Source organism: Pteropus alecto, unplaced genomic scaffold (genome assembly GCF_000325575.1).
Source record: "Pteropus alecto unplaced genomic scaffold, ASM32557v1 scaffold60, whole genome shotgun sequence".
In the NCBI taxonomy this organism is placed as follows: Eukaryota; Metazoa; Chordata; class Mammalia; order Chiroptera; family Pteropodidae; genus Pteropus; species Pteropus alecto.
Window position 1 is genome coordinate 207,299 of NW_006430726.1, and position 8,656 is coordinate 215,954.

Consider the following 8,656-nt stretch of genomic DNA (forward strand, 5'->3'; position numbering starts at 1 on the left):
GGCACTAACAGAGATTACTTGCCACGGGAGCAAATGCCCTTTTCACATGGAGAGGTCACTACCCATCTCAACCTGCTGGTCAACCCTGAGCATTGAGAACAGGGGACAGCCAGACATTTTCACGTGCAGCACTTCAGAGAACTTAAAAGAACGACTCTCCAGTTTTCTAATATCATCAAGCAAGATGCAAATGTCGTCAAGAAAAAAACTGACCTCTAATGTACAGGACAAGTTAGAACGAACCGCAAGGAAATAATTCAGATGCATTCAGAATAGAGAATATTCTGCAGAATGTTCTATAGCATGGCTGAGCCAACCTTGTCACAAAGGTAATGACCAAAAAATGTACAAGGTCAACCCAGTAGGAAAAAAGTAGAAGTAGTATTCTGGATGAAAAGACACGGAAAGCTGTGCTCCTATGTTTGCAGCCACATTATTCTAACGGCTATGATGTGGAAGCAACCCAGTGGACATCAATGGATGAATGGGCTGGCAGAATGTGTGTTTGCGCACAATGGAATACTAGTCAGCTTTACAAAGGGAGGGAATTCTGAACGCAGGCCACGGTGTGAATGAACCTTGAAGATATAATACTAAACCAAATAAGCCAGACACAAAAGAGCAAATATTGTAGGATTCCATTTATATGGGGTTATCTAAGGTGGTCAGAATTACAGAGACACAAAGTTAGAATGGTGATTGCTACAGGCTGGGGAGAAGGGAATGGAGACTCACTGCTTAATGGGCTCGGTGGCGAGAGCTATACGACAATATAAATGCATTTAATGCCACTGAACCATACACTGAAAAATGGCAAAGGTAGTAAATTTGATGTTATGTGTATTTTGCCACAATAAAAAAAAATTGAAAATGAGACGAAAAGTCATAGAACAAATGAAATGCATGATCTTTAGCTGGTTTGTGGCTGTTTATAAAAATCGATCGAGTTCGAGAGACTGAGCTGCAGGCAGAGCTAGAGATGTCAAAAGCAGAGCCAATGGAGATATTCTGGGAGAAGCTGGAGAAATATGAGAACATAGTGGGTACCAGTTGAAATTAAGCAACGGTTAATTTTGTTAGGAGTTATAAAAGAGTTACGGTTTTACAAGGAAATGATCGTATTTTATGAAAAGGCATAATGAACTATTTAGGGGTGAAGTGTCCTCATTTCTATAATTTATTGTAAGGTGGTTAAAAGGTTAGATGCATATATTTGTGTGTGTGTGTGAGCGTAGATATGAAGCAAATATGCCAAATCTTAACGATTGTTCAACCCTGGGTGCTGAGTACATGGGTGTTCGCTCTGCTATAATTTCTATTTCTTGGTTTTGTTCAAGAATTTGTAATACAGAATTAAAAATAAATGTGGGGTAGAAGTGCCCCACCTATCTCCCTGGGTCGCTGTGAGGTCAAAATGACACAATCCATGGCAACTCTGAAACCCAGCAAACACTCCACACACATAAGACAGCACTGGACTCACTTTTGTTTCTGATGACAGAACTCAAACCCAAGATAAACAAACGCGCCCCCGACCAGGAGTCTTCCAATCAATATCAACACGTTATTCTTGCTAAGTCCTGTGGATTAACTTTTCGGATACGGGGCGTGTAATTTTGTACTGAGATTTTGAAGAATGACCGTTTGCTGACGAACCGAACATTAATTAGAGTGTTTGTCCACGCGGGCTGGGAGCAGTCTGTGATTTCGGGAGGGTGGTTATGGCTGAATGGCTACGTAATGGCCCTTGTTCCTGAGCGGCTGGCGGTTCAGAGCGAGAACACAGTTGAGGGCTGAGGATGCAGGTAACAACACGCCTGACACGGAGGCCCTCTGAATGCACACAGGTTCGGTGTCGGAGAAAGGGCCGGAGGAAATGGAATTCACAGCGCCCGCAAACGCTGTTTTGCGGTCCCGGTGATGGGGCGGGCAGAGAACGTGGTTCTGCAGCCCCAGGGAAGCTGCGCTTCATGTTTGCTACCTTTTCCCAGAAAAAAAAAAAACAACAGTTCTCTCACAAGCAGAAACGTGTCAAAACGATATCAACACACCAGACATGTCTAAGCAGTCAGTTCGGCTGAGGTTTCCTCAGGAGGTGTGGCCTGAGTGAAGACAGGGGGCTTTAGAGCAGGATAAAACTAAGAAGCCCAGGATCGAAAACTAATTGTCAAGCAGGGGAAGTGACTTAACTTCTCTGAGCCCAGTTTCCTTATCCGTAAAACTGAAATAATGGCATTTACCTCACAGGGTTGCTGTGACCGTCATATCAGACCCTTTATGTACTTCCTGGCACACGTAAGATCCTCAAAAAAAGGAAAAGTCACCTCCCCTCTCCTGACTCCAGGGTGACTTGCCCCTATCATCTCGTCGCCCCATTTTACAGTTCTGAAAAGCAAAACAGAAAAGGTGAGGAGAAATCTGGATTTCTAGTAGCAAAACAAACCCATCAACAACCCGTCCTATAGAAAACAGGCAGTTGAGATATAGCAGAACACAGTGGGATATTACGCATCTTTTCAAATGATGATAGGGACTTCTCAATTAAAACGTGATACAGTCAATCTTCCATGTAAAATCTCACTCTTCCAAAATGCAACCCAAAAAAAAAAAAAAAAACACAAATGTTTTTAAGCAGAAATAATCGCCAGTCAAAAAACAAAACAAACGAAAAAATAAATAAATAAAAGTAAGTACACACCCCAGTGTCGTAAAATTCAAATGCTGCCTGACAAGGAAAGTTAAGGAACATTCTAGAGCAAAGCAGAACACAACCCTATAATAAGGCTCAAAACCCCGTATCCACCACCCTCAGGAAGATGAACCAGTGAATAAATAAAACTCCGCAGAGTTTTCATTAATGTTACTAAATTGGGAGAAGAGCACCCTGAGTAGGTGCCCACACATCCCTCTTTTCTGACTGGGGAATGGTGAAACCATCCACTGGGGAGAAAGCAGTGACAGGAAGCTATGAACCATGACGCTCATGATTTCTCCGGAAGGCGAGGAAGGCTCCAGGAATACACAGTGAAACCCGAGGCAGATCCAGGCCCAGAGCCTGCTGTCCAAGGGTGTCAGACTATGCCCCCACACAGGAAGGCTGAACCACCTTAAAGGACATTTAAAAGATCCCAGAAGCAACTGATTCTTAACTGGGGCGAGGGAGAAGCCGTGACTCATTAACGCCCCTCCAACCTCAACATCTGTCATGATATTTTGTGAATGGCAGCATTTGGAATTTCTTCAGATATGTCTACCTGAACTCGCCTTTATTTTAAAATGCTTCGTAATGATCACGTACTGTTTTTACAGAAACGGCAAGGCCATTTTTCTTGAAAACCAGGACACTCGAGAACACCTGATGTTATGGAAAAGTGGCCACAGTAGTTTAGCGGAGCAAAAGCAGGTTCCTAAACAGAATGTGTCATGGGAGCTGACTGTATTATTAAAAAAAAAAAAGGAAAAAAAAAATCACAATCATAACATGCGACAGAGAGGCATATGCTAAGCACACTGGACGGGTTGGTTACCTCACGGGGTATCTATTCACCACATCGTCTAAGGTGGGTGCATGTTCCATCCCAATCTTAGAGGTGAAGTCATTTGCCCAAACCCCCACAAGAGTCGCGGGCGGCAGGACTGGACTTCACGGAGCCAACGCCCTCTGCGGCTCTGCCCTTGACATCATGAAACGATGTGGGTAGGCCCAGAGAGACGAAAAGGCCTCACGCCCAAATGCTGATGGTGTGCTGTCATGTCACGGCAGGACAGATGATATTTCTCCTATTATTCTTTTCTTTTTTAATGCATCTATGTTTATCTGTATTTTCCAGATTTTCAACACATGCATTCATTGCGTAAAAGGCAAAACAGTAATGTCTTTATATTAAGGAAAAAAAAAAAAGGCCACGAGCATGAACTTGAAGTTCGAGTTAATGGCAGAGCCAAGGGATGTGGCCACACGAGACTACAGAGTCTCAGCCAACGCTTGGATCGGCCATCTGTGGGCAGCAGGTGTGGTCCAACAGGCCAGAGGCATTCTGGCCGGACTCCACACACCCTCTGCTCAGGCTTTGAAGCTGAAGGGCCACCAGCTCAGTACATCCCCACCCCGGCCTCCTGGCCATGACACTGGGGCCTCGACTGAGTGGTCCGTTAGCTCCGCTCACGTGTGGTCTTCTCTCTGGACCCTCGTGACCACTCCGAGGAGGGGTGACCACTCCGAGGAGGGGTGCCCCCTCCCCAGCAGCATGCCAAGTCCTTCTCAAGGAGACTAGGAGGGGAAGTTTGAATGGCCTCCATCCAATTTCTAAACCGTAAACTGCATGCCCACTTCTTATTTGGAGACATTTCCTGTGTGTGAACACAGCTTGTTCTGTTACCAGCTTTAAAGTTATCTAGAACTGATACATCCGAGGTCAAGCCAAAGTGTTAAAAAAAAAAAAAAAAAGGCAATTATGATAGGACCTTTCCTAATTTTAGCTCGTCTTGCAGAAATCTCATTTGTAGACAACTCAAAAGAAAGGTTGAATACAAAGGTGCTACTGTGTATGGACACTGCAGCCTCCCCACCTACTGTCCCCATCCTGGTGAGCACAGTGTTCCAGGACAGCCAGCATCCTTCAGCCCCTTGCTGTATCATGCAATGCAGCCACGCTTGCTTCGAGCAGAGTCTGAGGATGCCCTGACGTGCCCTCTCTCCACATGCTGGCAGACCAGTTTCGAGCAGCATTTAAAGGCACCACTTCAAAGCTAGGGGGCAGGGGACACGGATGGCAGCTTTGCCAAGAGAGGTGCAGACGGTGCCTGCACTGCTGGCTAGAGCAGAGACTCCCCGGTGCCAGCCCAAACAGGCCCCCATATATGGCCGAGGCCCTGTGTCCCCAGCTTGTCCCTTCTCCATTACAGATTTCCAGATCCTGTCCCATCCCAAGGATAGCCCCCGGCCAACCTCCTTCAACACTGGCCCCCTCTCATCCCATTCAACTCTACCCTGACCAAGGTTAAGAAAATCACTTTACTCTTGCAACCACAGATGTTCTTCTGCTCATCTACCTGGGCCATCTGTAGCACCACCTCCCACCCTGACAGAACAGTGAGCTTCCACGGTGAGAGCCCACTCTGCTCCGTGTACTTCAGCTGGACCAGCTGGGAGGCTCTAAAAAGGCCAGACCACTGCCTGGCCCAGGACCCACAGTCTAATGAATGAGTAATGAATGAAAAATAAAAAAAAAATTTACAAACACGCCAACTCCCCCACTAGGACATATAAACTCCATGAGGGCCAAGAATATGCCTTACTCTATACTGCTTACAGCACTTAAGGAAGTTGTTGAAGTTGATTAGTTTGGCAGAGACCAAGCTGAAGTCTTTTAAAAGGAGGCTGTGCTGAGAAATTCTGAGAATTCGACAGCTCCCACCTCCACCCAAAAAAACCACAATGAGGAATAAGATCAGAATACTGATGTCTGGTCCTCATGTAACACATACCTGGCCAAATCTGAGACTGGCTGGCACAGCGATAGTCTCCTTCAGTCTCACCAAATGGGACCAGGCCTCAGGGAAGGGACAGGGCCAGCAGGAAAATTTACCAGGCCTGGTTCCTGTGAAGGAGTCCTCAGTTTAAGGGACAGGGAGATGTCCCTTAAACAACACAGACACACAGACACCAACACATACACATACATTCTCTTCCTCTCTGTCTCTCTCTCTCTCGCTCGCTCGCTCTGTCTTTCTGTCTAAATATATACATATATAATGCTCACCCACATGGTATGTCCAACCAATATCCCATAATCTTCCTATGCAACCCAAAACCCTATAGAGTTTCCTTCTCTGTTTTTGTTCTTTTTGTTCTCAGGTTATTTGGGGGGCCTTTGCTCTTCCTTTTCCCCTGACATTATGGGTTGCACTGTGTCCCCCGAAAAGACACACTGAAGCCCTAACTCCCAGTATTTGAGAATGTGACCTTATTTGTAAGTGAGGTCTCCGCAGATATAATTAAGGTAAGATGAGGTCACTAGGGGTAGGCCCAAATCCAGTATGACTGGTGACACAGAGGGATGGTGCCATGTGACCTCAGTATTGCATACTGGAGGGTGCAGCTGCAAGCCAAGGATCACCAAGGATCAAGCAAGGGCCCCCACCAAAAGCGAGAAAGAAGCAAGAAAGAATTCCACCCAGAGTCTGAGAAAAAAACAGAGCCCAGCCAACACCCTGATTTCAGGCCTTCAGGACCGCGAGAAAATAAATCTGTCATTCCAAGCAACCCAGGTGGTGGCACTTTGTTACGGCAGGCCCAAGAATCAGATACGCCCTGTTTCTTCCTCCAGAAACCTCCAGAGAAATGCATTCACATCCGTCCACCTTCTCGCCTCCAGGTTCCAGTTCACCTCACAGCCAAAAGATAAACTATCCAAGTCATGTTCTCTGCACGACACATCACATCTTTCTTTTCCTAAGGAAAAACTATGACCCGACATGGGTCTAACATCTGAGATATTGAAAATGTTCAAGAATGATCCTACTGCCCTAGGACTCCATGGAAGCCAAAGGTTTAAATAAACTGTGAAGACTGCTGCTCCCAAATAAAATACAAAGGCAGGAGCTGGGAAAAAGGTCATTAACAGCGTGCGTGGCATAGAGCCGAGCTCGGAGCCCCGCTCAGGAGTCACCCGGGCTTTCACTCCCCGGAGCCCGTCCTCACAGAGATCTCGCAGATCTGACTGTGACATCCTGCCAGGGTTGGTGAAGCGTGGCACTGTTGGGGTCAGGGGCCAGAGGACGGAGGCAAGAATAGAATTAATGGACAACGAGTAGATGACAGGGCTAAGCTGAGAGCCTGTGAACACCACGGCTCGCCTCGCAGAAAAACAGAAAAACAGAACACCACAGAAAAACAGAAAAACAGAACACCACAGAACACAGAAAAACAGAAAAACAGAAAAACAGACCACCACAGAAAAACAGCCACGGAGGCAACAGACCTGAACGCGAGAACACTCAGTTTGCTTCTTTGGGACCTAAAATGGTTCAGTTGTCACACTGAAGAATCTCCCTGATGGCTCTGGGTGCCAGGAGCCCCTGAGTTATTTTCAATTGCTGCCCTGGTACTATTATATTTTAAGTGACAAAAGCCTTCTCCAATGAAATCTAAAGTATCAGAAGACAGATAAATGCATATATTTTTATCTGTTCACTAGATTAAAAATAGGCATGATACCTATTAGGAAACACTAAGTCTATTTAAAAAAAAAAAAGCAGGGGGTTGGGGATGTTTAAAAAGAGACTGAGAGAAATAGTGAATTTTCCCCTGCATTCACCAAAACATTATTTTTATTTATATATGTTTAGCATCATTATTTCCAAAAATAAAATTCTTCTTGAATGCTTCCCTGCTCACAGCTGCTGGCTAACGTGAGCTGGCTCGGGGTAGGGGGCCGGGGCAGCGAGCAGCATTTTTGGGTGAGTTACCTGTGCCCTGCTATGGCCTAAGATGAAAGCCACAAACGCAGAGCTTCCGCAAGTTTATCTTCAAAAAGACCTGAGTCTACGGCCATGCCACCCTGAAAAAGCTCGATCCCGTCTGATCTCGGAAGCTAAGCAGGGTCGGGCCTGGTTAGTACTTGGACGGGTGACCACCTAGGAAGACCAGGTGCTGTAGGCGTAAAACAAACAAACAAATAAACAAATCAATAAATAAGATAAAAAATAAAATAAAAAGTCCTGAGAACGGTCTTCTAGTGCAGGCCAGGGCCAACCTCGGGACATGGGGACAAGCTGCCTATCGGGCACTCATTCCCACCCTGTGTCATGGAAGTTTCACTGGGCTGCATGTGGATTCTGCCCGAGGACTGCTGGTGCCACATGTCACTCCGAGCCCGGGCGCAGCAAGGCCGACCTCCCCACCTGCTCCATCCACTATCAGCTGCAGAGCCACAAAACTGCTTGCTGACTTTCTGATCTATTTATATCCATCTCCACGGACTGGCACAGGGAAAAGGAAGGCACTAATTTATGTTTTTCGTTTCCCAAAGATACCCTCCCTTTGGCTGGCAGGATAAGCCTCCCAACCCCAGCTCTGGCAAGGCAGCAGACCATGCCACCTAGTAAGTGGGGAGTCTTGTCCTAAATGTTTTGCATGAAGACAGGAGAGGCCTGTCTGAAGCACTTCTATATCTATTCCAACTGTCTACTTTCCCTTAAGTCTTTTCCAATGCTCACTCTGGGCATGAGATAAGCTCCTCGTCTACAGTTCAAGAGGCTAAAAATCTCAAACAGACCTTGTAATGAGCTGTGTGGTGCACCCCACACGTGTGGCTCTGAGAAGAGGGTGGCATGACACGCCACATGGACACACAGAACAAGACAAAGCGCTTCAGGAAATGACACGGCCAAAGGCCGAAGCCCATCACGACGGACGGTGGTTGTCTTGCCAGGCGTCCCACTGAATCTCAAGAGCAATCTCTCCAGCCGACCTCAGTGGACGCCTGGCCTCAGCAACCCTAAGCGGTGCAGTGACCACAGACCTAGGACAGCCCGTGCACCCCTGCAGAGAAGGGGTGCCGAGTTCCAGGGGGGTAACTCTAGGTGGCCCCGCGGGTCTGCTTCAAACAACGCTCTGACCCAAAACGCCCAGGGAGAGATTAACTCATCGGCG

The 8,656-nt window shown here is 46.7% G+C and overlaps 1 non-coding gene across 1 annotated transcript; it reads left to right on the forward strand.

The window, feature by feature from the left end:
* The first annotated feature begins 7,544 nt into the window (after positions 1-7,544).
* LOC112484029 lies at positions 7,545-7,663 on the forward strand. Its single transcript, XR_003047871.1, has one exon. It is a non-coding gene; the product is annotated as a 5S ribosomal RNA (ribosomal RNA).
* The last annotated feature ends 993 nt before the right edge of the window (positions 7,664-8,656 follow it).